Here is an 8,567-nt window from a genome sequence, read left to right as displayed (position 1 = left end):
GGATACTGTGAAAAGAATAGGAAATAAATTATTATGTTTATAAGAAACCCATATATTGTGGAATGAAAACATGTAGTTCTTTTGGTTGAAGCAAGACAAAAGTATATATATGTATATATATATATATACATATATATACATACACATATATATAGCATTTCAACTTTTTGAAAAGCAGAAGTGATGATAGATATAAAGTTCTTACGAAAATATCTGACTCTGAATGGCAGGTATTATTGAAAACTAAACACGATCAAGCACGAAGGGCACTCAGCCCCTGTCAGCAGTCCCCTATTGATGTTCACAACATTATAAAACTAACAAGTGCCCCTTAAGCTTCCACGCATTTCGGTCTCCCAGGGCGATGAGACTACAGGGCAGGGAAGGAGGTTACATGGTGTCCCCAGGAAGGCACCATCTCCACTCCTGTCTTAGCCCTTCCTAAGTAAATGCCGACACAGTTCAGCTTGGCTCAGCAACCGTGGTTTACATGGGAGTTGGGACAAGCACATTCTTTGCACAAACCCTGAAGGAGACTGTAGAAATCCCCAGCAAGGATTGCAGCCGTGATCCCATCTAACCTCCATCTGTGGGGTGCAATAGTCATCCTGTGCATGGGATGGCAGAGTCCCTGGGAACCACATGAATTACTCAGAAGTGCACCTGGCCTTTGTGAGCAAGGCGGAAGGGAAGGACATTGGGCTGGAATTCAGGAGGTTCTGGGTTGTTTCTGGCTCATCCTGGATGACCTTGGACAGCTCAGCTTTCCTGGGATGGCTCTGCTTGCCCATATATTCGGTGGGAATAATCAGATCACTTCCTTCCACCCTCATAGTGTTGACAGGGGTCTAAAATATGTGTGAAGATGCCAACAAATAAATTAATAAGGTCCTCAGGGAATTGAAGTTCTGGGGCTGTGACACATTCGCTACTCTGCTGGGTGACTTTTATCTCACCTTCCCTGGGATATACTTTAAATTCACTTGCATGTTCAAATCCCATTAACTCTGAACATCCCTTTGACCTCAGATTCTTGTTCCTTTACCCCAAATTTTCCATCTTTTTTGAACTTTCCCTACAGTGCAGGCACCTTCCCTCCCCACCTACCCTACAACCCCTGTCCCATCCTCCCTCCTGGGGACCAGCAACAAATGTTCGCTTCTCATTCCCTGTCCTTCATGTAATCTGCCAGCTTTTCATGGGAGCAAGGGGATTCTGGGAACTTCATCTTCTTGCATTTCCTTGAGTGGCATGTGCACTGGCCCATGCTAGAACTTCAGTGGAGGCTGGGGATCAATAATCAGTGCCCCGACCCAAGTGACTTTCTTGGAGAGAGGTGCCTGGGAAGCATTTGAGACTGGACCAAGTAACAAATCTGCCCAACTTTCCACCAAAGACTATGCAGGGCCTCTGAGGATCTCCTACCTGGCTCCCCCTAAGTCAATTTCCCAGCCCAGCAGAAGAATTGGGCAGGATTGTATTGAATCTCTTCCCCTTCCTTGCCCCTCACTGCATTCCCAAATCACATCTGGCATCTAGCACTTTCTTCCGACCAGCCTTTAGTCCTCAGTGGTGATCCTTTTAAGAAATTTAATTTCATTCTCCACCCTTCTCTCCCCACCCAACTTTGCCCATAAAAAACAATTCTGGGAATTTTCAGATTCTGATATCATATAAGAACTTCTTTGTTCTGCAAAATACTCATGCTCAATGCCTAATCCATCTCCCGGCACCATTTGCAGTGGTGCACTGCATGTTCCCAGAGTTTATAGATCTCTCATTTGCTGCCTGCTTCTTACAACTGCCTGGAAGTTCAGCCTTTTAAAAATCAATCTGGCTCTCTGCTTTCCTGCATCACCTCACAGTTTGCACAGAATGACAGTCTGTGCACTGAAGTCTCCTGAAGATATTATTAGCTCTTATTTTTGAATCACCCCAAGCAAGAAAACACTGGCTTGATGCCCTCACCCAAGGCCCACTCACAGCCCTCTACACTCAACTCCGCCCTTTCCACGAGGAGCATCTCTGGAAACTCAGGTGGTAAGCTCAAAATCCCAGGTACCGTCAGAGAGCCTGAACTAGAACCCTGTGATTCTACAGATGATTAGGAGAAATAACATTCATGATAATAACGAAAGGAACAATTAAAATTAGTATTAAAAATAAAGAACACTATATTTTTCTGGAAGCTCACCCCGTGTGGGCACAGTGCTAAATACTTTACCTGAATTATAACCCCCGGAAAATCTTTCCCAGTAGGTGCCATTATTATCCCCATTTTTCAGATGAAGTTGAGGCACGAGACTGAGTGACTTGCTCATGATCACACAGCCAGGAATGAAGGGAGTTTGGATTAAGTTCAGCCGTCTAACTGCAAAGCCTGTGCACATATCCACCACACTACGCTGCTTTCCTGAGACCAATGTGAAGTAACTAAAGCAAAGGAGAGCCATTATGATAAGCACCCTGGGGTAGCTGGTAGAAGCCAGAACAGGAATTGGACCTCCGGAGTGACAGGAGCCAGGGACTTAAAGGCCATCAATGTGCTCTGGGAGCGGGTGATTCATTCGACTCTCTCCCAGCAGGGTCACGTGCCAGAAAATGTGGCTGCCGTCGGGGCCCAAGTATCACATGTTAGAACTTCACACTGATCTTGCTCTCTCTTCCAGGGCTCAAAAATGCCTCGGGGTGGGAATGACTGGCAGAGGGCAAGTCACAAAAAAACATAGCACCTCCCCCAGTAGCCATGTGTTGGAGGGGAAGGGAAGAGTAGTTTCCAGAGGAAGGTAGTCAGTTCCCCAAGGAAGAGGCTTCTGGAAGATCATCAAATGGGTGTGGCTTCAAGTGACCGTGGGTAGGTTAAATCACCTAGGATGGTGATGATAACATGTTCCTCATAGAGCTGTTGTGAGGACAAAGTAAGAAATCATATGTAAAAGCTTGGCATGGGCCTGGCACATGGTAAATACCCAATAAATGTCAGCTATTACTATTATAAAGTTGGAGCCGTTGCAAGCTCACAGGCCTGGCTCAATTTTATTCCTTATAAATAAACATTAGTATACTAAATCCCTTGGCACACAAGATTATCATAGCCAGTACTTTTTCCATTTTGGAAAAGTGAAGACAGAGCTAAGGGGAGAGCAGTGATGTTCCCAGAAGAATCTGCTCTAGGATTACAACGGACCCAGCAGATGTGACGGGAAAGCTGGGGGTGAGTGTCTTTAAATGCGTCTTCTCTGAGTCCACGCCCTTTCCTAAACTCATGGCAGACCAGCCATCTGAGGGCTCCGAAGTTGGATGTGAAGTCCCCGTTGCTGACTGCCCTTCCTCCTTGCCAATGTCCTGGTCTCCTGGCATCTTGCTCAGCCTCCCTGCGGCCACTGAAACGGACAAGGCCAGGGAGTTCCAGGAGTCCTTGGCTATTGAGGGAAGAAAATGGATCCCTTGCTACTTCCATCTTAGTCTGCAAAGCCATTTACAGTTTGGGAAAAGTCCAGTGCTGTCAAGACCCCTCATGCTTGCTCCTCACCCCTTCCTCAGACTCAGTGAGTACCACATTAGAGAATATTTTTCAGTTGACACGTTGGGCCTGAAGGAGGGAATCAGACACTTGGAGCCCTAAATGTCAAATGCATCACTCTAATTTATTCAGACAAGTTTTCATCTGGGTATTTTCTATACTATCAAACTTCGTATCCTTCGGTGAAGACATTTGTCTTAGCTGAATAAAATCTCTTAATGGTTTAATAAAAAGCACTTAACTCAGTTTTCCTAGTTTTATGAGTGCCTGGAGGTCCTTTAGGAGAGCAAACATCTTTGCTGGGATCATTGAGGGAAACATAATTATTTTTCTGCCTTCTGATGTGTTATTTTCTGGAAGGAACAGTTCCAGATGCTCATCATATGCTCGCAAATTCTCTGAAGCTCCAGCGAAGGACAGGGCATTCTCAATGATGGACTAAGTGATGTCTCTCCTTCCATAGCTGACCTGCCGGTCCCTTCACAGACATCCTCTACGTCATTCCTTCCTTTGCTGAAATAGCATCCATGTCATTATCATCGCCAATTTGTTCTGTGCAGAATAAATGGAGAAAAGAGTCTGGAGGTCAGTTAGAACTCAGTGCCAGGAGCAAAAGCCAAGCGGGAAATCAGGTTAGTAGAAATTTCACGAGGACGAAAACAATTGGGGAAGAGAAGGAGGACTCAATGGAAAACAGGGAAGAGCCAGAGAGAGAGCCGGGATGCAAGATGCGGGCAAGGGGCGGGTGACCTGCAAGGAGAGAGTGGAGAGGCGAGGGGAGGGAGTGTACTGAACAGAAAAGCCGAGGTAAAGTGAAGAACTGGAACACAGCACAGGAGCAGGAGATGTGAAACAGTGGGAACCATAGCAAGGGGAAGAGGAGAGTGTGGGGGCACAAGGAAAAGAGGAAGGAGAAGGCCAAAAGCACGGGGGAGGAGGAAAGTAATACATTCAGGGATCGTAGAGGGTTGGAATGCAGAGTTTCATAATTAGAAAGGAGCACAGAGATGGTTTTCATTTTACCCATAAGTAAACAAAGTAACTAAACGCTCAGAGAGGTTAAGTGGCCTTTCATCCATCCATCTGTCCGTCCACTCATTCAGTCTTTCAATGAATATTTGTTAAGTACCTTCTATGTGCCCTGCTCTGTGCTAGGCACCCCGGACACCATGTTGAACAAAACAAACAGGGTCTTTGCCCGCAAGGAGCTCACTGTCCAGTGGTGGCATATGGACAAGTGAACTGTCATATACAGCACAGTGGGATGAGAGTTCTGATGGTGCAGGGGCCATGGGAGCCGCAGAAGAGGCCCCTGACAACTGCGTGTCAGGGTATCCGCGGGCCCAAAGGCCAGCCGCCAAGGGCCCTCCAGCTTCCGAGGAGATCAGCGGCAGAGCCTGAGCTGGAAGCCCCGTCTCCCAGTTTCTGGCCCCTACATCCAGCTGCCTCTGGTTTGGTTTTGTCCCCTTCCAACTCCAATGTCCTGACAACCCATCTCTGACCTGAGTACAGAGGATCAAATCCAAGAGCAGCCCCCTTTCTTATCTATCAGGAGTGCCTTCAGCAGCTCACTGTTCCCTTCAAGATCCAATCCAAACCCCCAGCGTCCAGGCCCTCCCTGCTCCAGCTGGCCTCTGTTTACCCTCTGTCCACCTTCTCACCCATTCCTCCTTCCTCCCATTGGTTCTAGCCACACTGGAGTACTTGAAGGTGCAGGAATGGGCCTCCATGCTTTTACAGGTAAGGCCTCCTTTGCTGGGGCATGTTCCCTGTATCTGCCCCACCCCATTCTTACAATGTTCTTGACATGCACTTTGAACTCATCCCAGGACTCAGCCAGGTTCTACTTCCTCTTAAAGAGCTCTTTCCCTCTAACCTCCCACTCTGAGCCAGTCGCCCTCCCAGGGCCCCATCCCCATGTCTCTCATAGCAGAGTCTCTCATTAAGACACCCATGCCTTAATCACCTCTTGAGTTGTCTTCCTCCCCCAGGAGAATGTGAGGCTTGTGAAGGCAGGGATGGTAGCCTGTTCATTCATCTGTTTACCCCTGGTGCCTAGATAGCTCCTTGCTTACACAAAGTGTTTAATAAATGCTTGGGGAGCTGACTTGAAATGAGTTCCCAGTGAGTTGAGTTGCAGATAACCCCTAATTCAGTTTGGAGTGGTTGGTTAAACTCTCCTCCCACTTGAGACAAGTTTTGACCTGGGAAATGAAACTACAGCCTTCCCCATGAGAGACCACTGGGTGAGGTCTCCATGCGGTGGGGTCTTGGTGCCTCTCTGGGCTGTTAGTGCACAGACTTGGCCCAGAGAGAGTGGCAGTCTTGAATTTTGGGTCTCTTGGTTCTAGCTCCACATTTCATAGAACCTTACAAAAGTTTCAGTGAGTTTGGCTCCGTAAATGATCATGGATCTTACCTTCTTCATGTATTGCATTGTTCCTAGCCAGGTAATTCATTCATATGTTCAACTAATAATTGTAAAGTACCGGGCTAGATATTCGCCTTCTTAGCATATCCTCTCAGTGTACGTTTATTTTTCTCTGCTCGGGGTACGGAATATTACTGTTCTTTGCTGGGTAAACTTTAATCAGCATTTTCCTCATTAGCCTGTGGTAGCATAGAAGCTTATTGTTCATGCAATTCATTTCATCTTTTTAAATTTAATAAGACACAAGTCGGATCGTCATTAAGGGTCTGCTGTTGTGCATGCAGAACGGAAAATAAACATGGATAACATTAACTCTGGTTCATTATGTTCGATGAGGAAAGTTTTATCCCTTCCAGTCATCATAGCAAAGGCCACAAAGGTGAAGTCAGGGAAGAACTGTTTCCATTTCCTCCACTTTGCTGTATCCACATGACAGTTAGATGGTAGATCTTCCTAGTAAGCACTTTGGATTACCACAGTGTAGCCCAGTGGACTCCGATCATTCATTCTTCTAGGACCTAAAGATGAAAGAAAAGAAAAACTGTCTCTGCCCTTGAGGAATTCACAGCAACAAACCCATAAAATGACAGTAAACTGACCATTCAATGTTGGTATGCAATGTGAGGACTCCTGGGACAGGAGTGTGGTTGGGGAGGCAGAGGGTATCAGGGATGCCTCACAGAGGAGGTAACCCCTAAATATTACTCCAGTGGCTGTGGTACAGAGGAATGCCAACCAGAACAGATATTACCCCACTCCCAAGAGGACACACTGGGACTGTGCTTTCTGGGCAGAAGAGTATGCTTGTTCCCAGGGATAAGTTCTGGGTCTGTCGAGCTTCCCTGATTTCTGTCTGAGTTACTAGAGTGAAGGTTTAAACTAGGGGATGATCTGGAATACTGCCTTCTAGTGGTGCTTTAATCGGAAAGATACACCAAAAAGCAGAGACCGATGTTTAACCAATGGTCAGTCCCCCACCCACCATCAGCTTCCCTAGAGCCACCCACAAGAGCAAAGTCTGATAGGGTGGGTTTTTGCTCTGATCATTCTACTGGGCTGTGTCTCAGGTGGACGCCCCAACAGCATTGATCATCCTGGGGCTGGGGAAGGGTCCTGCCTTCTCTCCAAGCAGCAGAGAGAACAATCCCTCATCTGTACCTGAAAACCCCTCTGATGAGGGCTTAGTGGGGGAAGGGAGCACATTGGAATTCATCTCAGCATCTTATCCCCAGAATCAACGTTTAGGATAACAGAATTTTCCATGCCCTAGGCTTTCCCTTCAATGATTAGTATTAGCATAGATGCTGGAAAATGTTAACAGTGGCCTCTACTGTCCAGACATAGTATTACCACATACTTAAATCTTGTCTTGATATTTTCCTATTCGTTCATTCGTTTGCTCACTCGTTCACTCATCCAGTCATTTTTCAGTAAACATTTATTGAACATTTACTATATGTCAAGCTAGAAATATAGTGCGATTCAAAGGCTGCAAGGATGAGTGCCCACTCCCCTTTTCCTAACCTCAGATTTTCTCTCACTGGTCCAGACATAAAGCCTGAGATGTGCACATTTCTCTGTCCTTGGTGTTAAGGCATAGCAGTCCACTGTGACAATGCAGAGAGTTTTCAGTTTAAGATAACATATTACTCCCTGGCAGTCATTAACACTTTAGCAGAAATTAGTTTATTCTATCAGAAAGAAGCATCCTTAGGGTGAATAAATACAGAGCCATGTAAGTGTGGATTATAAAAGGATAAGAAGTGGTCCAGGATATGCCCCTAGAAAGGGTATTGCAATGAGACCCAAAGGGCTAGAAAAAATGAATTGAGGACATTAGGTACCTGAAGAAAAGAAGGAGGTCAGAGAAAAGGCAGTATAACTAGTGGCTTTGGGGGATATGTTCTAAGTTCAAATCCAGCTTCTCTTATTTACTGGCATTTGGTGTCAGGTGAGCTGCTTAACCTCTCTAGACCTCCCTCCAAATCCCATGTATTGTGGGAATTAAGTTACATAATGTCATGTAAAGTACTTAGCACAGTGCCAAACATAGTGCAAGCGTTCAGTAAATATTCTTCACTATGACTGGAGGGGAGGAAGAAGGAGGCTGTGAAAGCAGTGGGGACAAACGACCGCTCACAGTTTTGGCTATCTCCAGCCCGTCCCTCTGTTTGTCACGTTCTCCCGGCCAGTATTGGTGCTGCGGTCTCAGCTGTGCACAGAGCTCCTTCAGTGAGCACAGCCCAGGGCACGTCCCAGCTCCTGACCTCGCAGCGGGAGCGTGGCGTCCAGGATGGGTCCAGAGACCCGAAGGAGGAGTCTGGGGTCGCTGCCAGTGCCGGGGCTGCTCTGAGGAGGCTGAGGGAAAGCCTTCATGGATACTCTACCAGAATTATCACAGGTGGGCAGACGGGTCCAGTGGCCATTCCTGGCCTCTCCTCCCTCTGCTCCTACTCCTACTTGGCCAGTGTCACCACCTGTTCTTGTTCCTTCTGAGGAACATGAAGACAGGAGCTACTTTCTGGAGGTCTGAAATGCCTTAGCATTTATCTAGACTCTCACCAGAATCCTATTCCTGGAGATCTGAAGTAGATTTGTCAACGGTGATGCATC

The 8,567-nt window shown here is 46.7% G+C and overlaps 1 long non-coding RNA gene across 1 annotated transcript in view; it reads right to left on the bottom strand.

Annotated features, from left to right (window-relative positions):
• Nucleotides 1–6,395: 6,395 nt before the first annotated feature.
• The window catches only part of LOC147917756 (uncharacterized), a 160,613-nt gene continuing 158,441 nt past the window's right edge, over nt 6,396–8,567 (bottom strand). The window contains exon 3 of the long non-coding RNA XR_015548826.1: nt 6,396–6,472. This is a non-coding gene — a long non-coding RNA (uncharacterized LOC147917756). The remainder of the gene's footprint in view (nt 6,473–8,567) is intronic.

The sequence above is a fragment of the Ceratotherium simum genome, chromosome 2 (genome assembly GCF_057802395.1).
Source record: "Ceratotherium simum simum isolate JZ-2026a chromosome 2, ASM5780239v1, whole genome shotgun sequence".
NCBI classification, from domain to species: domain Eukaryota; kingdom Metazoa; phylum Chordata; class Mammalia; order Perissodactyla; family Rhinocerotidae; genus Ceratotherium; species Ceratotherium simum.
Note: the sequence above shows the minus strand (reverse complement) of the source record. Positions and strands in the feature narration are given on the sequence as shown.